The sequence below is a fragment of the Bos mutus genome, chromosome 14, assembly GCF_027580195.1.
Source record: "Bos mutus isolate GX-2022 chromosome 14, NWIPB_WYAK_1.1, whole genome shotgun sequence".
NCBI classification, from domain to species: domain Eukaryota; kingdom Metazoa; phylum Chordata; class Mammalia; order Artiodactyla; family Bovidae; genus Bos; species Bos mutus.
Window position 1 is genome coordinate 12,598,346 of NC_091630.1, and position 23,822 is coordinate 12,622,167.

A 23,822-nucleotide genomic window follows, 5' to 3' on the forward strand; every position below is an offset into this window, starting at 1 on the left:
GGGCTGCTCCGCGGGCCTCCCGCTTAGGGGCAGCCCTCCATCCCCTGCCACCTCCCAGGTCCCCTGCCAAGGGTCCTGACAGGGACGCGGAACGCGGGAACCCGGCGTCCCCAGACGCCTGCTTCTCAGCCCTGCCCGCTTTCCCTGCCCCCCAGGCTCCCGCCCGCGAGATGGATCGACCCGGGGGTGAGGAGTTGGGTAGGGGTGGGGGGGTTTCTTTCCTCCCGCATCCCGCCCTGCGCCCGGCACCTCCTCACCGCCAGACCCGCTACCGCTCGGCTCTCAGCTGGCGCCGGCGCCAACCCAATATATAGGCCGGGCCGGGCCCGCCCCGCGCGCATGCGTCGCAGACTGACACCTCCGTACAGCGCGCTCCCCTCCCGCGCGCCCGCCACCCGCCGGCGCGCGCGGCGCCGCGCCGCACCCTGGCCTCCGTCCGCGCCCGCCCGGCTCGAGGGCCCACAGGGCTGGCTCACCGCGGCCCCCTGCCCTTCCCCTGCCCGCGCGGCCCGGCGGCAGGAGAGACCCTCTCAAGAGGGCTCCGCTCCTCCGCCGCCGCCTCAGCCCTGCTCCCCGCCGCTCGATTTCGTCATCTCCCGCCAGTACGTTTCTGTTCCCTCCCTCCTCTCTCAACTCTCGAAGACCGGGGGTGTCAGGCCGCAGCCCCCGGCCCCGGCGTACGGCACTGTGGAGGTGGCTCGGGGGTGGGGGGTGGGGGAGCGGGAGGCACAGAGCGGCTAGGAAGTGGCCATCCTGTGGCGCAGGCTGGCTGTCCCGCCTAGGCCTCCAGGAACCCGGGTTTTCTAAGGAGACGCGAGGACACGAAGGGCCCGCCCCCTGCGGGCGGAGCGCGGCACCAGGGGGACTGGCGAGCTGGCCAATGGGAGGCGGGGACGGCGGCACAGCGTGGAACCGCCTGGCGAGCTGGCCAATGGGAGGCGGGGATGGCGGCACAACGTGGAGCTGCTGCAGAATGTAAACACAGCGCTGCGCGCCGCGGACCGCGTGTGTCGCCGCGCGCCCCACCCAGGCCTGCTGGGACCCCTGGAGCCCCACGACGGCCACGCTCAGGGATGCCTGTCTTGCAGTTTGCTCCAGCGCCCCCGCCGAGGTATGCATCAACCCTCATTTTCCCCGCCCTCTGCTCTGCGGACTCGGTCACGGCTCTTCGTGGGGGTGGGTCCCTCCATCCCGTGTCACCCAGCCCCTGCCGGCAGCTTCCCATTCAGTGGTCCCAGCGCAGGAAACAAAACGCTCGCGCCGAGCCGCGCGGTCCCTCTCTCCTCCCAACCTCCAATTCTAGAGTTCTTCAAGAGGAAGCGTAGACATCTCTCGGGAACGGGGCCGGGTGTGGGTGGGCGGGTGGCATTGCCCCTTTCCCCAAGAGAACGGTGGCTTTCCGGGGGCCATGCCCGACGGGGACAGCGGTTCCACCACGTGCAGGCCCAGGGCCTGCCCGCCGCGCCCCGCCCCGCCGCTGCAGCCGCCAGCGCGCCCTGCAGAGCCCGCGCCAGCCGCCAGCGCGGGAGCTCGCCGCCCGCCTCCGAGCGGTCAGGCGAGGAGGCGGTCCGGCGCGTGTTTCCCTCCTTTTCCCCTAGCATCCAAGTTTGGGGTTCCCTTCGCTTCCTCTGCTAACGTCCGCCTCGGCGCGCCCCCAAGATCGGGGTATCTCCAAGTAGGACCAGCCGTGGACCCTCCCGCAGCCCTGATTTGCGGGGCGAGAAAGTGGGGTGGGGGACGCCCGGCCGGAACAAAGACCCCCGGGGCGGGAGGAGCCTTGCGGAAGCTTCCTGGGCCCCGCGGTGGCTCGCGCCGGACGCCGGCAGGCCGTGCTCGCCTCTCTGCCTGGGCCCGGGTGGAGCCGCCGGGGGAGGCCGGGAGCCCCGGCGCGGCGGCGCGGCCCGGGGCCTTCCCGAGATGCACCGGGAGGCGGCGGCCCCGGGCTCTCGGCTCCGCGCCTTTTGTGCCGCGCGGCCCGCGGAGCCTCGAAATCACGCGTGCGCTTCAGGCAAAGCCCTCCACTGTTTTCCCACCACAGTCTCCGGACGCCGGCAGATAATTTGTTTCCCTCCCAGGTTTACCCGTGAGGAAATAAGGGTCTTGTCTAAGGTGACACAGGCTTCCCAGGTGGCGCTAACTGGTAAAGAACCCGCCTGTCAGTGCGAGAGACATGAGAGATGCAAGTTCGATCCCTGGGTCGGGAAGATGCCCTGGAGTAGGAAATGGCAACCCGTGCTCCAGGTTTCTTGCCTGGAGAGTCCTCGTGGACAGAGGAGCCTCTTGGGCTACAATCCATGGGGTCGCACACGACTGAGGTGACTTAGCGCACAAAAAGGTGTCATGGAATCAGAAGAGGCCCAGGAAACTTTATACCTCTTAGGATGGTTTATGATGGCTTTCTCGATGAGGGGGGAGTTGGCTCCTTTTTGTAGTCACCTCACAACGCTGTGCTGTTCCAGCGTAAAGCTTAGGGAACTAATTGCGTGATGATAAGAAATGGGAGGTTCCAACAAGCTTATGACTGGAACGTAAGCAAAACTGGTGGTCTCCGTGAGTGAATTTGGTAGTGACACTGAAAACCACTCGGAAGTTTGGAAGCCCAGCGCCGGGCCAACTAGTAAATGAGACACCATAACTAGAAGTGTTCTGTGGACCATGCGGTTGACTATGAAGTGAACAGGGTGGAATCCTGGTAGAGGAGACGTTAAAATCCTAAGACTGCTTTGTGTGGAAAGGGACAGGGTGGATTCTGCCATATTAACCAGGACCTGGTCTCTGCTCAGGTGGGACCAAAATGAACAGGCCTTACCTTTCAGGTGGACAGAGCGTGGAATCTTGCTCTGCTGTAAGTCGTCTTAATCCCTGTAAACCTGAGTTTTATGGAGAAAAGATAACAGACCCTTGTTTCAAGGCCTTTTCAGATTAAATTTTATCATGTGTATCGACACCCTCTGTATACACAATGGACATTAATTTGAGTAAACTCCTGGAGTTAGTGGAGAACAGAAGAACCTGGTGTGGTTCGGTCCATGGGACTGCAGAGTCAGACACGACTTAGCCACTGAGTACACTTGCATGTGTACCTATCAGAGAGCAGATGCTAAGTGCTATCTTCACTCTCCTATCCACCCCCCTTACTAGTTTATACTCATAGACATGCAGGTTATAAAACTGCTGTTTCCCAAAGTTTTGCCCCTGTAGTCGTCCTTCTGGGTACCTATTTTAGGTATCATCTTTCAATGTTATCTTTGTTTTGTATTTGTATATGTTCATTTTTAGCTCCCTCTTTTTTCTACTCATCCCAGTTTTAATATTCACTTACTTTGAAATGTATGAAATTCCTTTATACTTGTAACAGTTTTAGAAACTTTGGCATTTTCTAAAGTATATTTTGTCCCTTGTACATGCAACGTTAAAACACCATGGTAAATAAACTGTTGCCTCTACAGTGCTTTCATTTTCAGCAAAAAGGAAAAAAAAAAAGGGAAGATTCTTAGAAGGACAGATTTTAAAAAAGAAAAAAATTAGGCCCAGTCCCAATTATTTCTTGCTTCTGCCCCTTTTCTCTGCCATTCCTCTGTGCTCTTCAGTTATGCTCACCTCTCAGGACATTAATTACCAATTAAAATGTCTTTTGTCTTCAACTAGGCGGTGGGCCTTGTTTTGTTTTTTTTTTTTTTTTACAGCCGGTACCCACCTGTTCAGAGGCATGCTTGATAGGAGCTTGATAAATACTGAATTGAATTATGGATAGGATATCTCATTATAAAACTTAAATTCTGTAAGGTTAGAGTGATGGATGGTAGAATTATTCCCAATTAATATTAGGATTTTTAAAATTAATAAACTATCTTTTAGAAAAGTTCTACAGAAAAATCAAGCAGGTAGAATAGAGCTTCCATAAACTCCTCTCATCTCTTTCACCCTCCCCCATCATGGCTGCTGCTGCTGCTAAGTCGCTTCAGTCGTGTCCAACTCTGTGCGACCCCATAGATGGCAGCCCACCAGGCTCCCCTGTCCCTGGGATTCTCCAGGCAAGAACACTGGAGTGGGTTGCCATTTCCTTCTCCAATGCATGCAAGTGAAAAGTGAAAGGGAAGTCATTCAGTCATGCCTGACTGTTAGTGACCCCATGGACTGCAGCCTTCCAGGCTCCTCCGTCCATGGGATTTTCCAGGCAAGAGTACTGGAGTGGGTTGCCATTTCCTTCTCCAATGCATGAAAGTGAAAAGTGAAAGTGAAGTTGCTCCGTCATGTCCGACTCTGTGCGACCCCATGGACTGCAGCCCACCAGGCTCCTCCATCCATGGGATTTTCCAGGCAAGAGTACTGGAGTGGGGTGCCATTGCCTTCTCCAGGCCCCACCATGGCAGTTTCCCCTATTATTGACATCTCACTTTACTGTGGTGCGTTTGTTACCATATGAACCAATATCGATGCATTATATTATTATTATAATGCAAAGTTGAGAACAATTAAAGTCTGTATTTCATTCAGATTTCCTTAGTTTACCCTAACATCTTCTCACTGTGGCAGGATACACACATCACATTTAGAAGTCACGTCTTCTTATGGTTCCTCTTGGCTGTGACTGTTTCTCAGGCTCTTGTTCTTGATGACCTCGACAGTTTTAGGAATGCTGATCCAGTATTTTGGAGGATGTCTCTATGGGGATTTATCTGATGTTTTTCTCATGGTTAGATGTTTATGGGTTTGGAGGAAGAAGATCACAGAGGTAAAGTGTCATTTTCATCACATCATATCAAAGCTCCATCATGGTTTATGAACTGCTGATGTTGACCTTGATCACCTGGTCATGTTTGTCAGGCTTTTCCATTGTAAAGTTGCCCCCCACATCCCACTATATACCTACTCTTGGGAAGGAAGTCGCCGTATGCAGCCCACACCTAAGGAGTGGGTCCTTATGCCCCCCTCCTTCAGGGTAAAGTATCTACATGGTTCATTTGGAATTCTTCATGTGGGAAATTTGTCTCCTCTTCATTTATTAAGTCATCCAATGATTTCTGTATATCTTGTTGCTCAAGTTCTAACTTTGGTCAGGGTAATACCTTTTTATTGTTATAGGGCTGATTTGAAGTTAAACAACAATGAATGTGGCTAAATGATAATCAGCATTTCTAACGTATAGGAGAGGAATAAAACTCCGCCCCCCACCATTTCATCAGACTTCCTTATTATCTGTATTAGCCAAAACAAAACTATATAAAAACAGTCCTTCCAGATTGCAGTACTGGATTACCCACCCTACTGTTCTTTATATTGCTTCATTATGGATATTTTTCAGTATCCCGGCTTTATTTTTGACCTGGGGAGTGGTGGTACAAGGACTGCTAGTATAGTTTGCTGCCTTGATTTGTTCTAGGGCACCAGTGGTTTTAACTGACATTGCATTTGCATCATCAGAGCCAACAGTAACGTGTTGAAAAAGACAAACGTCTTAATTTTTGTGTGAAAATAGTTGTGGTGACCTTTTGGTCCTTCTGAAAGGGCCTTTGGGATCCCCGCCCCCGCAGACATCTCGGGAACACACTTTGAGAACAGCAGACCTAGTTTCCAAATCAGAATGCTGGGAGTCATCTTAGTCCCCTAGTGGAATCTGATTCCAGCCCCCTGTGCTGTATTGTCTTCCAATTACCATTGCATCTCTAAAGGAAATCAGTCCTGGGTGTTACTGGAAGGACTGATGTTGAAGCTGAAACTCCAGTACTTTCGCCACCTGATGGGAAGAACTGACATTTGAAAAGACCCTGATGCTGGGAAAGATTGAAGGCGGGGAGGAGCAGGGGACGACAGAGGATGAGGTGGTTGGATGGCATCACCGACTCAATGGACATGAGTTTGAGCAAGCTCCAGGAGTTGGTGATGGACAGGGAGGTCTGGCATGCTGCAGTCCATGGAGTCGCAAAGAGTCGGACACGACTGAGCAACTAAACTGACCTGACCATCACATCATTTCCAAATTCTCTCCCCCTACCCCCTTAGTTCAGGACTCCATTCTTTCCTTAAATACTGCCGTAATCTCCTAACTGGTTTTCCTGACATGTGTTGCCCCTTCTATTTTGTGTTCCAGTGTATCTCCCAAGCTCTCTAAAGCACAGATCTAACCACCCAGCCAAGGGCCTGTTGTGGATCACTTTCGGTTAAAGGCCAAGGCCCCTACTTAACACACACAGCCTCTCGAACCCAGGAAATTCAACGGGGTGCCGTCCTGCTCAACCCTGCCTTTTTCACTTCCGACCTTTGCGCCTGCACCTCTCCCCCCACTTCTACTGCCTTACCCAGCTACCTCCTGGGAATCCGTCCAGACGCAGAGACGCCTCCTCTAGAAGGTGTCCCAGCGGCCGGAGGCTGGGCGCCCCTTCACCCCTGGCCTCCGGCCTCTCCCACGGCCCTTCCCAGGCTGCAGGAGGCTGGGGGGACGGAGGCTGCCTCTGGGGGCCCCCTCACGCTGGGCCTGGGGGCTGGCCGACGGCGGCCTCCGTGCTCGCCGGGGGCGGCTCTCCTGCCCGGGACGGATGCCCCGGGGGAAGCGCTTCGTTGCGGGCAGCTCGGAGGGCCGGCCGGGTCGCGGCCGAGCGCCGCCTTCTAGAGGCGGAGCTGCTCCCGGGCTCGGGGGCCCTGCAGCCCCGCGGGGTCAGGGCCCAGGGCGCCCGCTCAGCCGCACTGTCCGCGGCTGTCATCTGGGAGGCGGGCCCGTGAGGAGGACGGCCTCTAGGGGGGTGGGAGCGCGAGCTGGCCCTGAAGCCCGTGGGGCCGGCCCCGCTCCCAGTGCAGGGAAAGAACAGGGGTAAACAGCAGCCTTGGAAATCCAGAAGCTCTGCGTGGAGATTGAAGCAGACAGGAGGGTGAGGGTTGGATCAGCCCCCTCTGGGCCAGGCGCTGTTAACTGCAGGATGTGAACTGTCCACAAGAGCTTACATTTTTGGGGGGTCGGGGACAGAGAGCTTGAACTGTGGTGCTGGAGAAGACTTTTGAGAGTCCCTTGCACTGCACGGAGATCCAACCAGTCCATCCTAAAGGAAATCAGTCCTGAGTATTCATCGGAAGGACTGATGCTAAGCTGAAACTCCAGTACTTTGGCCACTTGATGCGAAGAATGGACTCATTTGAAAAGACCCTGATGCTGGGAAAGTTTGAAGGCAGGAGAAGGGGACGACAGAGAATGAGATGGTTGGATGGCATCCCCGACTCAAGGGATATGAGTTTGAGCAAGCTCTGGGAGTCGGTGATGGACAGGGAGGCCTGGCATGCTGCAGTCCATGGGGTTGGACATGACTGAGCAACTGAACTGACTGACTGACAGAGAATAGATGTGTAACAGATAACTGTTAATAAGCACTATGGGGACTTCCCTGTAGTCCCCATGTACTTTTGTGGGAACTAAATACTGGATGTAGCCAAATAAATAAAAATAATTATTTTTAGGTTGAGGTACATGAACCTAGAGCCTATTATACAGAGTGAAATAAGTCAGAGAAAAATGAATATCGCGTATAAATGCATATATTTGAAATCTAGAAAGATGGTTCAGATGAACCTATTTGCAGGGCAGCAGCGGGGATGCAGACATAGAAAAAGACTTGTGGACACAGTGGGGGAAGGAGAGGGTGGGACAAATTGAGAGAGTAGCATGGAAATACATATATTACCATGTGTAAAACATAGCCAGTGGAAACTTGCTATATGATGCAGGGAGCTCAAACACCGTGCTCTCTGACAACTTAGAGGGGTGCCATGGGGGAGGGAGACTCAGGAGGGAGAGGACAGATGTATGCCTATGGCTGATTCCTGTTGATGTATGACAGAAATCAGCACAATATTGTGATCAATTGTCCTCCAATTAAAAATAAAATTTTTTAAAATAAAAATTTTAAAAAACATTGTGAAAAGAATAAGCACTATGGAAAAGGTAAAATATTCTAATATGAGAGAGGGGACTACTTTAGCAGTAGAAGATGGGGAGGGACATGGGATAGACTCAGAGAAGGTGCTATTTTATCTATTTAATATATTCAACAAACACTAGGCCACCTGATTCAAAGAACTGACTCGTTAGCAAAGACCCTGATGCTGGGAAAGATTGAAGGAGGGAGGAGATGGGGAGGACAGAGAATGAGATGGTTGGATGGCATCACGACTCCATGGACGTGAGTTTGAGCAAGCTCTGGGAGTTGGTGATGGACAGGGAGGCCTGGCGTGCTGCAGTTCATGGGGTTGCAATGAGTGAATGAACTGCAGACATTATATATAATAACATAAACAAAAATTCCCATCCTTTGAACATTAATTCTAGTGGGGGTGCATAGAAAACAAACATGTCAGATAGTAGTAAAATCTCAGAGGAAAAATACAGGCAGCATGGGGGATGTGGTGGGAAATACTATATTAGATAGATGTTCGGGAACCTTTCTGGTGTGACATGACCGGAGAACCATGAAGTGAGAGAACAAGCCCTGTGGATGAGGAGGGAGAAAACTCCAAGCAGAGGAACCTTGGCATAGTTAATAGACATTGAGGAGGAGATCAGGATGGCTGGAATAGAGTGAGTGGGAGAAGAGGAAGCAGGAGGATGCATTTTAAAGTGATCAGCGTGACTGCTGTGTGGAGCATAGATTCTAAGGGGGCGAGTGGAAGCAGGGAGACCAGTTGGTAGACTAGTAGGTCCAGGTAAAATATGATGGTGTGGACTGGAACAGGGATGTTGTGGCAGGCTCATGGCCAGGTGGTTGCATTCAGGACACATGCTGAAGGTAGAGCTGAAAGGATGTGCTGATGGATTAGACATGTGGGACGGGGACAACCCAAAGAGGAGCACCTAGGTGAACGTTTGTCACTTACCAGAATGGGGAAGGTGAAGGGAAAAGTGGCTTCAGGGAAGGATGAACTCAAGAGTTGGTTTTAGATTAGCTAAATGTTAAAATGTGGGAGGAAATTTTCATAGGACAATTTAAAATGTTCAGCAAAGTTGAAAGGATTTTATAATAAACACCCATATACTCACTGTCTAAATTTCATCAACATTGTGCTATGCTTGATCTTTCCAGGCCTCTTCTATCTGTCATTCCATCTTGTTTTTTGATGCATTTCCAAAAAAAAAAAAAAAAAAAAATGGGGGATATCAATTTGGGATAGTTTTAGAATTTAGGATATATTTTCCCTGGTGGCTCAGATGGTAAAGAATCTGCCTGCAATGCAGGAGACCTGGGTTCGATCCCTGAGTAAGGACAGTCCCCTGGAGAAGGAAATGGCAACCCACTCCAGTATTCTTGACTGGATACTTGCCTGGATACAACCCACAGGAGCCTAGCGGGCTATAGCCCATGGGGTGACGAAGAGTCCGACACAACTGAGTGACTCACACTTACTTACTTCCCTCTAAATACTTCAGCATGCATAGCATTAACAGATGTCAGTATTTGTTTTTTGTTTTAATTGAAACATAGTTGATTTCTAGTATTAGTTTCTGGTGTACAACATAGCGACTCAATATTTTTATAACCTGTTGTTTTTGTTCAGTCCCTCAGTCATGTCCAACTCTTTATAATTTATACTCCATTTAAATTTATTATGCAACCTTTGTTAAATCCCCTGTGCTGTATAGTACGGCACAGGGAATATAACATTGTATTTTATTTATTTTATAATGGTAGTTTGTATCTACTAATTCCCTACCCCTATCTTGCCCCTCTTTCCTTCCCCCTCCCCACTGGTATCCACTAGTTCTCTGTATCTGAGAGAATATAACAGACTGTTATATTCTCTTTTAGTAGAGAATATACTCATATTCAGTTTTGTTTTTTAAGATTCCTCCACATTAAGTGATAAGATATAGTACCTGTCTTTCTCTGGCTTATTTCACTAAGCATAATACCCTCTAGTCCATCCACATTGTTGCAAATGGCAGCATTTCATTCTTTTTTTATGTCTGGGTAGCATTATATATATATATATATCGGAGAAGGCAATGGCACCCCACTCCAGTACTCTTCCCTGGAAAATCCCATGGACGGAGGAGCCTGGTAGGCTGCAGTCCATGGGGTCTCGAAGAGTCGGGCATGACTGAGCGACTTTACTTTCACTTTTCACTTTCATGCATTGGAGAAGGAAATGGCGACCCACTTCAGTGTTCTTGCCTGGAGAATCCCAGGGACAGAGGAGCCTAATGGGCTGCTGTCTGCGGGGTCACACAGAGTCGGACACGACTGAATCGACTTAGCAGCAGCAGCAGCAGCATTATATATAGATATCCATCTTCATCTGTTGATGGGCACTTAGGATGCTTCCATATGTTGGCTATTGTAAATAACGCCGCTATGAACCGGGGGTTCCCTGTACCTTTTTTGAATGAATTTGTTTTCTTTGGATCTGGACCCAGCAGTGGGATTGCTGGATCGTGCGGTAGTTCTGTTTTCAGTTTACGAAGGAAACTGCATGCTGTTCTCTGTAGTGACTGCACCCGTTCGCATCCCCGCCAACCGTGCTCTAGGTTTCCCTTTTCTCTACTTCCTCACCAGCGTTTGTTACTTGCAGACATTTTAATGACAGGCATTCTGACAGGTGTGAATTGCCATCTCACTGTGATTTTTGATTTGCATTTCTCTGACGATTAGCAACTGGAACATCTTTTCACGGGCCTGTGGCCGTCTGTCTGTCTGCTTTGGAAAAGTCTTTTCAGCCTTCTGCTCATTTTTTTTTTTTTAATTGAGTTGTATGAGCTGTTTATATATTTTGGTTATTAACCCATTATTGGTCATATCATTTGCAAATATTTTCTCCCATTCAGTAGGTTGTCTTTTCATTTTGTTGATTGTTTTCTTTTTCTGTGCAAAACCTTGAAAACTTAATTAGGTCCCTCTTATTTATTTTTGCTTTTGTTTCTTTTGCCTCAGGTGAGAGATCCAAAAAAATATCACTGTGATTTATGTCAAAGAGCATTCTGCCTGTGTTCTGTTCTAGGAGTTGTAGGTATTTAGATCTTATATTTAGGTTTTAATACATTTTAAAAAATTTATTCTTTTACATACAGTTGTCCAGTTTTCCCAGTAATACTTGTTGAAGAGATTATCTTTTCTCCATTGTTCAATATTTGTTTAGTTTTTTCTTTGATAAAATTTCAATGAAAAATACAAATATCAAGTATACATTCTTAACAGATACACTTGTGTAACCCAAACTCCTGACAAATTATAGACTATAACTGTCACTTCCGCAGTTTCCTTTTCTTGTTAATTCCCATTTTCGCCTTCGTAGAGGCAGCCACCGTTCTTTTTTCCACTATAGATTGGTCATACTATGAATATATATGAATGTATATGTGTTTGTATATATTATATGCAGAAATGGAATCTTGCATACACACTATTTTGTGTCTGGTTTCTTTCTTTTTTGTGGACAAGCATATTCATTTCTTTTGAGTGGTACCTAAGAGGTGAATTGGTGGGTATATGCTTTAGTTTTATAAAATAACCATCAGACCTTTTTTCAGAGGTTCATCGACAAAAGACCGCATGGATACATTGTGATATATTGTGCTATGGTTAAAATGAAGTAAAGCCACATGTGTCAACATAGATAAATTTCAAAAACATAATGTTTGGTGAGGGGAAGCAAATTTTAGATCAAAACATTCAGTATGATACCTTTATATCAAATTTGAAAGCTTGTGAAAGAAATATTACATATCGTTATGGATACTTACTTATACAGTAATAGCATAAAAGCCAGCAAGCAGTGATCAATTTCAGGCTACTGGTATCTCACAGGGGTTGTGGAGATGAATGGGATCCAAGGGGTTCACAATTGGCTTCAGCTATATCAGTAAACTTGTTTTTCTCCTTAAAAACATCTGAAGCAAATATGGTAAAATGTTAAGATTTTATAAAGTTGGGTGCCGGATACATGTTTATTACATTAATCTCTGTAGTTTTGGTTCTCTAATTGCTAACTTGTATCTAAGGCGCTACCCGCCCCCACCCCCCACCCCCCGCCCCCTGCCCCTGCTCCAAGGGGCTGAGCCAGGACCAGGGAGCAGAGATGCTTGGTCCATTCCCTCTGTGTCCCTCCTGCAATACTGCAGTTCAGGGGAAGTGCCCCAGAGCCCCCAGGGAAGATGCCTCTGACCTGCCCCCAGATACGCAGCCTTGCAGAAGACTGCCAGGCCTGCCCTCCCCGCCTCGCTACTAAATTCAGGTCTGTGACCTGGGCCTAGCTCTCCCTCCAATCCCTACTTAAAATTGGGCTCATTTTAAAGTATCCGTTCTGTTGGCTTGTTTTGGGTTTTTCCCTCAGTTACCCTGACCTGATGTTTGTGCAGTTTCCCTTAGCCTGTCTTCTTCCCCATCACTCTGTCTCTAATGATTTTTATTAATTTCCACTTTATTTTCACTTTTATTTCTCTGTATCTTCCACGGTATCCCTCAGAGTGGTGTCTGGTCTCTCTTGTGTTCCTTGTAATTGGTTTTTGTTCTGAAACGTCTGGCATTTATTTTTATTACGCTCACTCCCTAAATCTACCCGTTTCTGTCCCCTGCCCTCCCGCTCTCTGTCCCCTTCTGGTCCTTGACCTCACCATCCCCTCCTTGAACCATTTCTGCTTTGTCAGCTCCCTCCTTAGCTGCCGCTGCCTCGTTACATTTGTAAAAATTCATCATGGGACTTTGGAATAAAACTTGCTTCTGCTTTGTGGCCACAGTTTTCTGTTGAGTTTTCTTAGCCTGCAGGGAAGTTTCGTTGCTCCTCTTCAGAGTTTTCTTCTGATGGTACTTTTGTAGAGATGTGTTCCTGACAGTGCCTTTGATTGAATGTTGACCTCTAACTTTTTATCATTTTGGAATGAGTCGGAGTTTTCTAAAACGACTGTTAGCAAGAGAATCCCATGATGGGAACGAGGGAGCTGTCCGCATTTCTCAGCTCCAGGCTTCCTGCCTCTGTCGTGCGGCGTATACCTGACTTCGTGGCACCTTCGTGCATCAGGGTGTCCTCTCCGTTTAGAGCTGTAACCTGGCTCAGCTGAGCTCCTATCATTCATCCTGGTTCCTCCCCCAGCCCCTGCTTCCCAGGCATCCTGCCCCTTCCTGCCCGCCTGCTCTCCTCGCTTTCCTGAGCTGCAACTGTGGCTGCCCCAGTCACTCACAGATTTATTTCTTCCTCCCCAGTGTCCCTGCCCTCTTCCTCCTTAGTCCCGCTCACCCAGCTGTTCCCACCCAGGCCGAGTCGTCTCCTGGGCTGAATTTTCACTGGGCATTGCTGAGACCTGCCCCCTCAGGACCCTTGTGCCATTTCTGCCCTTCCCTGGGGCACCTGCTGAACCTCCCATTATAGTTTCCCGTGTTTGTTGGCGGTGGGGGTGACACCGTGCACCATGCGAAGTCTGTGAAATTTCACCTTTCCTTGTTTTATTTACTAAAGATGTAAGCTTGTTGGTGTTTCACACCTCTATTCTTGTTGCTCTGAATGATTTTCAGGAAAATGGGAAAGATTCTGCACAGAACCGTCACCACGTACCCATCAGGCTGACCTAGTGTCCTTGGCCAGGCATTCAAAGCCCTGCACAGTCTGGCCTCAGTTTCCCTCCCTGCTCTTGGGTGTGACCCCAGCTCTGGCCAGACTAATCTCCCAGTAGCCCAGGAACTCACCGTGCACACGCCTTGCTCTCTGTTCCAGCCCGTGTTCCCTTTAGGGCCTCTTCATGGTAGCCGTTGTTTTCGGTGACCCAGCATGTATTTCTTCCACCACCCCCCGCCGCCCCCCCAACACCCCGCCGCCTCCCTCCCCGTCTCTACCCGTCCACCAACAGGGATAGACGCATAAACCCAGTGTGTTAATCATAGTTCCCTTTCCCTGGGCAACAGTTTAAGGGAAAGCTGAATGGCCCAAGCAGGGCCAAAGTCCCTCCCTAACTTCCTTCCACTGGAGCTAGCTGGAAGCCTGCCTCTTGTGTCTGGGGTCACTGTGTCAAAGAACGTTCATCTGGAAGAACACACCATCTGCAAAATTGCAGGACGTGGTGACACACAGAGAGAGCTTCCTTAAGTCCTGGATCCACCGAGGTTCCTGGTGACATAAGCCAGTCCGTCACAGTTTAGCTTAAGTGCAACTGAACAAATCCTGACAAATACGCCTTATTGTGTTCTCCCATTACCCCGGTGTTTTTATCTATTGTAGCACACCTTACACCATATCGTAGTTGTAATTGCCTGTTTATTTGTGTGTGTCTCCTGCTGAAAGTCCTTTGCTCCAAGGTCCACACTGCTCACCTGGGTGCCTGACCAGCACTGGGCCGTGGATAAATTCTCAGTTGAAACTTCATTTCTGCGTTTCCTAATTCTTCCCATTACTCAAGGTCTCCACCTCCAAGGTCTTTGTGCAGCATTCCACATCAAATCCAAGAATCTACGTAAAATGTCCCGGATGAAGCAGGTTCTCATCAGAGCTGCAGCCTCCGCTTCCCTAGTTAACTCTAGCCAGAAGTGATGTCTCCTTCGTGCGAGCTCCTGTATCTCCTTTAATCAAATGGTATCCACTCATACTGTCTTCAAAGAGAGATGCAAATGACCTGTGGCTGATATAAGTTTTCAAATGTGATTGTAGATGCCAGAAGCAAGGGCCTAGTACCATGTTGCATGTAAAAGAATCCACAGTTGCTGAATGAACAGCTGAGTATGCAGCACAGTGATCCATACTTCAGAGGTCAGAGGGCAGCTGGTGGTCTGTTACTGGTTGTGGAGTCGTTACGTTAAGTGAGTCACTGGGTAAATTCAGAGGAACCTGAAAGAAGGATGAAGCTGAGTCACACTTCAGCAGAATGGGTGAATGCTGTTTGAAAATCTAATTAAGCCGTAACAACTGACCACAGCTGAAAAATACTTGTGGTTACTTTCTCCACCCAGACATCTCATTCCTTGGTAAAGGCGGTTAAGTTGTCCAGGCTCAATAGTTGGAAGGAGAAATGAGACACGAGGGGGACAAGTCAGAGTTTATGATGTCTCCCATCCTGAGTGTAGCCGAGAAGAGGCCTGCAGCCCTGGGTCCAGAGCCATGTTCACACTTCTCATAGCAGCTTCATACTTCTCTTTGGCTGTGCCTTACATATGTAATAAAAAATATATATATGTATATATATGTTAGTCGCTCAGTTGTGTCCAACTCTGCAACCCCATGGACTGTAGCCCGCCAGGCTCCTCTGTCCATGGAATTCTCCAGGCAAGAATGCTGGAGTGGGTTGCCATTTCCTTCTCCAGGGGATCGTCCCAACCCAGGGATCGAACCTGGGTCTCCTGAATTGCAGGCAGATTCTTTACCATCTGAACCACCAGGGAAGTCATATGTACTCATATAATCAGTGATAGTCTGGTTGAGTCAACTCTTTTGGTGGATTGTAAGCTTCAGAAGGCCAGAGACCTGGTATGTCTTGTGCAGAGCTCAGCCTCCCCACACCTAGAACAGTGCCTGGTCCTTAGGTCTGGGGCTATAGTAGGAGCTCTGCACATATGTATTGAATTCACATCTGCAATACTGGACACAACTTGTTTACCTTTTATGTAGCTTGCTAAAATGTGTCCGGATTTCCTTGTCTGATGCAGATGTTAAAAGAACATCTTCAGGTCCAAGTCCTGTGAAGTCAGTGACCTCCAGCGTCTTATTCACTAAAGTATCTCCAGTGCCTAGAACAGAAGACATTCTTTCAATATTTTCAGAATGAATGATCTAAGTATCTGATTAGTGAAGTTTAAACTAAGGGAAGAAATGGGAACGAGCATCTCAGACTTAGTAAGAACATTCTGCTGAGTTTGTTTTAACCTTTGCAGTTTATAAGTACCCTCTCAAATGCTTAAATCTTATAGCAACACTATGAGGTTTATTTTGTCCATTTTATAGATGAGGAAAGTCTCAGAGGAATCACAGCGCTTGTCTAAGATCACATAGCTGGCAGGTTGGGACCTGAACCCTAGACTGCAAATTGTACGACCTTTCAACTTTTTCATGGATACCACTTAGAGATGAGCTGAAATTATCAGAAAACTATCAACATTTTATCTTTGGAATTATAGAATCTTAGAATCGGAAGTGGCCTTCCACATCAGAAATTCCAAACCCCTCTCTCATTTTTCAAAATGGAAAAAGAAGTTTTGGAGAACTACGGCCTGTCCAGAGGCAGGCCTCTGGTTTGAGCCGTGGTGTGGCTGATGGCGGCCCCTCCACGCTGGCCTCCGGCTGGTCCTCAGATTTCATTCGCAGTTGGAGGCAGTGGGCTGAGCTGTGGGAGGCCGCGCTCTGTCTGCTTTCCTGTATCAGAGGCTCCAGACACCCCGCCCTCTTACAGGAGCCTGGGCCTCGCTCAAGGAAACTGGGTTTTTTTTTCTTTCTTTCTATTTTTGTCATTTCTTTTTCTTCTTTCTTATTTACCCTACAGGTGAAGGGCAAAGGCTGTAAAAGAAGCATCTGGTCTTCAGTGTTCCTTACCCCCTCCCCTGTAAGACCTGGTTTTGATACAGCCTTTGAGAGTTAATAAGAATGACCCCACTTACCTCTCCATTTATTTACTGTTATTATTGAACCATTCACACCTCCGAGCCCAGTTGTGTCTTGCTTTCTTTCTCTGATGCCCCGGGTATAGACCCTACTGTCTGACTGAGGGTGGGCTTTGCCCAGAATCCAACAGACCTTGCCCCTGTCTTGTAGGGATAACTACCAGCCTTGGAGGCAGATTGCATTGTTTGGCCTTGCACATCGCTCTTTTTTATGAGTCTAACCCTGATAACAGAAGAGTGCAGATCCAAATTTTACTGGTAATCAAACAAATGCAATGAAATACCAGTTTTGACTATCAAATAGGCAAAATATTATCTCAGAGACCTTGGTAGTGTATCTGGCAAGAGGGTGAGACAATGAGCACTTATCCATTGCTGCTGTAAATATGAATTGCTATTCCTTTTGGGCATACAGCCAGCTACCTATTAAAAAATACAGAGATTAAATTCAGTAATGCCATTTTTGTTCATTTATCCTGTGAAATCAAGGGTCCAGTTTGTAAGGTTCTATGTCCGAGGAAGTTTACTAAAGCTCAGTCTGTGACTGCAAAAAAACTAAAGACAATTTGAATTTCTGTCAGGAAATGTTGAATAAATTATGGTTTATCTGTAATTCAGAATATAGCATGCAGTTACTTTTTAATAAGTGAGGGTTATATGTATACACTTGGAAAACTGTCTATATGATATAAATGTAGACATAGAGTAACAGAGTAACATTAGTAGGGTGATCTTACCTTTGGAAAAACCCAAATCTCTGTGTGTATTGTTGTTGTCGTCAGTCACTGAGTCGTGTCCGGCTCTGTGACCCTGTGCACTGCAGCACATCAGGCTCCTCTGTCCTCCACTGTTTTTCTGACTTTGCTCAAACTTTGCTCAAATTCACGTCCATTGAGTTAGTGATCCTATCTAACCATCTCATCATCTGCAGCCCCCTTCTTTTGCTTTCAATCTTTCCCAGCGTCAGAGTCTTTTCTAGTAAGTTGGCTTTTTGAATCAGGTGGCCAAAGTATTGGAGCTTTAGCTTCAACATCAGTCCTTCCAATGAACATTCATGGTTGATTTCCTTTAGGATTAATTGGTTTGATCTTCTTGCAGAGTAAGGGACTCTCAAGAGTCTTCTCCAGCACCACAATGTGAAAACTTCAGTTCTTCAGCACTCAGCCTCTTTATGTTCCAACTCTCACATCTGTAGATGACTACTGGAAAAACCATAGCTTTGTTTATACGGACTTCTGTCAGCCAAGTCATCATGTCTGCTTTTTAATGTGCTATCTAGGTTTGGTTTGTCATAGCTTTCCTTCCAAGGAGCAAGTACCTTTTAACTTGACGGTTGCAGTCATCATCTGCAGTGATTTTGGAGCCGGAGAAAATAAAGTCTGTCACTGTTTCTACTTTTTCTCCTCCTATTTGCCAAGAAGTGATGGGACCAGATGCCGTGATCTTAGTTTTTTTAATGTTGGGTTTCAAGCCAGGCTTTTCACTCTTCTCTTTCACCTTCATCAAGAGGCTCTTCAGTTCCTCTTCATTTCACTCCGTTAGTGTTGTCATCTGCGTATCTGAGGTTGTTGGTATTTCTCCCGGCAATCTTGAATCCAGCTTGTGCTTCCTCCAGCCCAGCATTTCTCATGATGTACTCTGCAAATAAGTTATATAAGCAGGGTGACAGTATACAGCCTTGATTCATTCCTTTCCCGATTTTAAACCAGCCCATTGTTCCACATCTGGTTCCAACTCCTGCTTATTGACCTGCACACAGGTTTCTCAGGAGACAGGTAAGTTGATTTGATATTCCCATCTCTTTAAGAATTTTCCGTAGTTTTTGTGATCCACACAGACAAAGGCTTTAGTATAGTCAGTGAAGCAGAAGTAGATATTTTTCTGGAACCCCCTTTCTTTCTCCATAATCCAATGAATGTTGGCAATTTGATCTCTAGTTCATCTGCCTCTTAGACACCCAGCTTGTACACTTGGAAGTTCTCGGTCCATGTATTGTTGAATCTCAGCTTGAAGGATTTTGAGCATCACCTTGCTAGCATGGGAAATGAGCACAGTTGTATGGTAGTTGGTAAAGATTCTGCCGGCACTGCAGGAGACTTGGTTTCTATCTCTGGGTCAGGAAGGCCCCCTGGAAAAGGAAATGGCAACCCAATCCAGTATTCTTGCCTGGAGAATCCCATGCACAGGAGTCTGGCAGGCGACAGTACATGGGGTCACAAAGAGTCGGACACGACTGAACGACTACCACTTTTACCCTTTGGACATTCTTTGGCATTGTCCTTCTTTGGAATTGGAATGAGAGCTGACCTTTTCCAGTTTTGTGGTCACTGCTGAGTTTTCCAAATTTGCTGACATGTTGAGTGTAACACTTTAATAGCACCATCTTTCAAGATTTTAAATAGCTCAGCTGGAATTCTATCACCTCCACTAGCTTTGTTCTTAGTAATGCTTCCTAAAGCCCACTTGACTTCACACTCCAGGATGTCTGGCTCTAGGTGAGTGACTACACCATTGTGATTATTCAAGTTATTAAGACCTTTCTTTTTTAGTTTTTCTGTGTATTCTTGCCACCTCTTTCTAATCTCTTCTGCTTCTGTTAGGTCCTTCTGTCCTTTATCATGCCCATCCTTGCATGAAATGTTCCCTTGATATCTCCAGTTTTCTTGAAGAGACCTCTTGTCTTTCCCATTCTATTGTTTTCCTCTATTTCTTTTCATTGTTTATTTAAGAAGGCCTTCTTTTCTCTCCTTGCTATTCAGTTGGGTATATCTTTCCCTTTCTCTCTTGCCTTCTGTTTCTCTTCCTTTCTCAGTTATTTGTAAAGCCTCTTCAAACAACCACGTTGCCTTCTTGCATTTCTTTTTCTTTGGGATGGTTTTGGTCACTGCCTCCTGTACAGTGTTACAAACTCCCATCCATAGTTCTTCAGGCACTCTGTCTACCAGAATCTAACCCCTTACATCTATTCATCACCTCCACTGTATAATCATAAGGAATTTGATTTACATCATACCTGAGTGACCTAGTGATTTTCCCTACTTTCTTCAATTTAGCCCTGACTTTTGCAATAAGGAGCTGATAATCTGAGCCACAGTCAGCTCCAGTTCTTGTCTTTACTCACTATACAGAGCTTCTCCATCTTTAGCTGCAAAAGACATAATCAATCTGATTTCGGTATTGACTATCTGGTGATGTTCATGTGTGGAGTCTGTTGTGTTGTTGGAAAAGGTTTGCTATGACCATTGTGTTCTCTTGACAAAACTCTGTTAGCCTTTCTCCTGGTTCATTTTGTGTTCTAAGGCCAAACTTACCTGTTATTCCAGGTATCTCTTGACTTCCTAGTTTTGCATTCTAATCACCTATGATGAAATGGACAGATTAATGATGCATCCCAATAAACCCATGGTAAAAAATTAAAAATACATTTAAGACACCTAATCTTCTGTACTTCATAGCTTCAGGACAGAAATAAAGGACAGAAATGGTATAGATCTAACAGAAGCAGAAGATATTACGAAGAGGTGGCGAGAATACACAGAAGAACTATACAAAAAAGATCTTCATGACCCAGATAACCACAATGGTGTGATCATTCACCTAGACCCAGACGTCCTGGAATGTGAAGTCAAGTGGGCCTTAGGGAGCATCACTATGAACAAAGCTAGCAGAGGTGATGGAATTCCAGTTGAGCTATTTCAAATCCTAAAAGATGATGCTGTGAAAGTGCTGCACTCAGTATGCCAACAAATTTGGAAAAGTCAGCAGTGGCCACAGGGCTGGAAAAGGTCAGTTTTCTTCCAATCCCAAAAAAGGCAATGCCAAAGAATGCTCAAACTACCACACAATTGCACTCATGTCACACACTAGTAAAGTAATGCTCAAAATTCTCCAAGCCAGGCTTCAACAGTACGTGAACTGTGAACTTTCAGATGTTCAAGCTGGATTTAGAAAAGACAGAGAGGAACCAGAGGTCAAATTGCCAACATCTGTTGGATCATTGAAAAAAGCAAGAGAGTTCCAGAAAGACATCTACTTATGCTTTATTGACTACGCCAAAGCCTTTGACTGTGTGGATCACAACAAACTGGAAAATTCTTCAAGAGATGGGAATACCAGACCACCTGAGCTGCCTCCTGAGAAATCTGTAAGCTGGTCAAGAAGCAACAGTTAGAATCGGACATGGAACAACAGACTGTTTGAAAATTGGGAAAGGAGTACATCAAGGCTGTATATTGTCACCCTGCTTATTTAACTTACATGCAGAGTCAGTTCAGTTCAGTCGCTCAGTTGTGTCCAACTCTTTGCGACCCCATGAACCGTAGCATGCCAGTCATCCCTCTCCATCACTAACTCCCAGAGAGTACATCATGCGAAATGCCAGGCTGGATGAAGCACAAGCTGGAATCAAGATTGCTGGGAGAAATATCAATAACCTTAGATATGCAGATGACACCACCCTTATGGCAAAGCGAAGAAGAACTAAAGAGCCTCTTGATGAAGGTGAAAAAGGAGAGTGAAAAAGTTGGCTTAAAGCGTAACATTCAGAAAACTAAGATCATGGCATCTGGTCCCATCACTTCATGGCAAATACATGGGGAAACAAGGACATAGTTACTTTATTTTTGGGGATTCCAAAATCACTGCAGATGGTGACTGCAGCCATGAAATTAAAAGACGCTTGCTCCTTGAAAGAAAAGCAATGACATACTTAGATAGCATATTAAAAAGCAGAAACATTACTTTGCCAACAAAGTTCTGTCTAGTCAAAGCCATGGCTTTTTCCAGTAGTCATGTATGGATGTGAGAGATGGACTATATAGAAAGCTGAGCACCAAAGAATGGATGCTTTTGAAATGTGTTGGAAAAGACTCTTGATAGTCCCTTGCACTGCAAGGAGATCAAACCAGTCAGTCCTAAAGGAAATTAGTCCTGAATATTCACTGGAAGGACTGATGATGATGCTGAAACTCCAATAGTTTGGCCACCTGATGCAAAGAACTGACTCATTGGAAAAGACCCTGATGCTGGGAAAGATTGAAGGCAGGAGGAGAAGGGGCCGAAAGAGGATGAGATGGTTGGATGGCAACACCGACTCAATGGACATGACTTTGAGCAAGCTCCGGGAGTTGATGATGGACAGGGAAGCCTGGCGTGCTGCAGTCCATGGGGTCACAGAGTCAGACACGACTGAGCCACTGAACTAAGTCTTAACTTCATAGCTTTGAGTCATCTACCTTAAACATGCTCAGAACACTGCCATTAGCCTACAGTTGGGCAAAGTTGATACAAACCCTATTTTATAATAAAGTGTTGAATGTCTCATGTAATTTACTAAATACTGAAAGTGACCATTGGGATAGTTTTCTGGGTACAGGATGATTGTAAGGGCATTGGCTGTTTACCCTCCTGATGGTGTGACTGGTAGCTGTGGTCTGTGGTTTGAGAGTATCGGATGGCATGTTGCGAACCTGAGAAAAGATCAACATTCAGAATGTGAGTACAGACTCTACTGAATGCCTATCACTTTTGAGCTGTACTGTAAAGTCTAAAGTTGTCAATGGAACCATAGTAAGTCAGGCATCATCAGTATGTGAGTATTCAGAGGGGTTGGCAGGATACCAACTCAGCTGATGAAATTTATGCTTCGAGGGCAGACAGAATGTGGAAGGAGACAGCAGCATATCTGTGTTGTTTGCCTTGCTATAACAAGCACGCAATGAGTTTATGATTTTTTTTTAATAAAGTGAAAAAAATTTTGAGAGAATAGGTTAGACAGATGGGTTATAATCTAGTTTCTGTCACTTAATAGTTGTGAGAGATTTGGTAAAGTATTTAACCTCAGTCCTCATCTGTAAAGGACTTCCCTGGTGGCTCAGACAATAAAGAATCCACCTGCAATGTGAGAGACCTGGGTTCAATCCCTGGTTTGGGAAGATCCTCTGGAGAAGGGAAAGGATACCCACTCCTGTGTTCTGGCCTGGAGAATTCCATGGACAGAGAAGCTTGGCGGGCTACACAGTCCATGGCATTCTCAAAGAGTTGGACACGACTGAGTGACTTTTCCTTTCACTCATCTGAAAAGGGGAGTAATACCTACATCCCCATGTGTGATGCAAGGCAGTAGCATATGCAAAGCACATTGTAGTCCCTCTGTAAACATTAGTTTCTTTTCCCCTCTATACAAGCAATTTGTAGTAGAATATTAAAACACAAGCAAAATATGTTGGCTGTGGTACCAGAGTGTGTTATCCTGATGTGCTCAGTGTGGCATTGGCCTACAAAAGGGGTGATACGTGTCTCTGCTCCCCTTAATCCTTATGGAGATGAAGAATAATGTGCAATGGCACCATGGCTCTCTGGTGTTATTTACCTGGTGCCTCAGTTACAAGTAACCCAGCTGCAAAGTAGAGAGGAAGGAAGAGGGCCGCTGAATAGCCAAAACAGATGTCTGATGTTCTGGCTTCTGTGGGATCATTTATTCTTACTTTAGATAACCTGAACAAGCTTTTCCAGTAATGATGCTATGGCAGTTACGCTGAGAGCAGACAGGAGGGTCTGAGCCCAGGCGTGCATGGAGGACTAAAGTGCGAGCACAAGTACTCAGGAAGCCAGATGGTCTGGGGGCTAGGCCCTGTTTTCACAATGAATAACTGGTCTTCATAATGACGATGCTGAATTATTAGGGAGAAATTAATTCATGCTTCATATAATCTTGTAAAGGCCCCTAATTAGAGGGTGATACAATCTGGAAGTATTAGCTCCAAAGATGATTAAACTTTTCAGTTCCATTGTGTAAAAAAGTAAGTTTTGTTTTGGTATTAGTGCCAGAATATAACAGAGGTCTTTATCCTATGAGGGAAGATAGTATAGCTGCCTATAGTTAGAAGTCTGGACAGCCAAGTGTGGCAGGTGTTAGAAATTGTTCAAACAGGATTTTTAACTTGGAAAAACAGAATGATCTCTCGCAAGTACATTATTTGCTTTTTGACTAAAAGAATATCCACAGTCTATAATCAAAAATCCTTGGGGCCTGGTCAGTTTTGGAATTCAGAATTTTTCAGGTTTCTTAAGCAGTAGTATGTAATTTAGTAACCGCAGCAGAGTCTGACGTAGCATACAATGGTCAAATATGTTAATGTTTCTATAGTGAAGGATTTATTAGGACAAAGAGTGGGTAGCTTATTTAAATAACAAAATCACCAAAATGAAATAGTGGGATAAATACAGAGTGTAAATACTCTAGTAGTCTTATTTCTAAGAAAACATTTTGTA

General features: G+C 46.4%; 1 long non-coding RNA gene across 2 annotated transcripts in view; it reads left to right on the forward strand.

Annotated features, from left to right (window-relative positions):
* Positions 1–898: 898 nt before the first annotated feature.
* The window catches only part of LOC138990792 (uncharacterized), a 124,724-nt gene continuing 101,800 nt past the window's right edge, over positions 899–23,822 (forward strand). For both annotated transcript variants that reach the window (XR_011466905.1, XR_011466904.1), the window contains exon 1: positions 899–1,111. This is a non-coding gene — a long non-coding RNA (uncharacterized lncRNA). The remainder of the gene's footprint in view (positions 1,112–23,822) is intronic.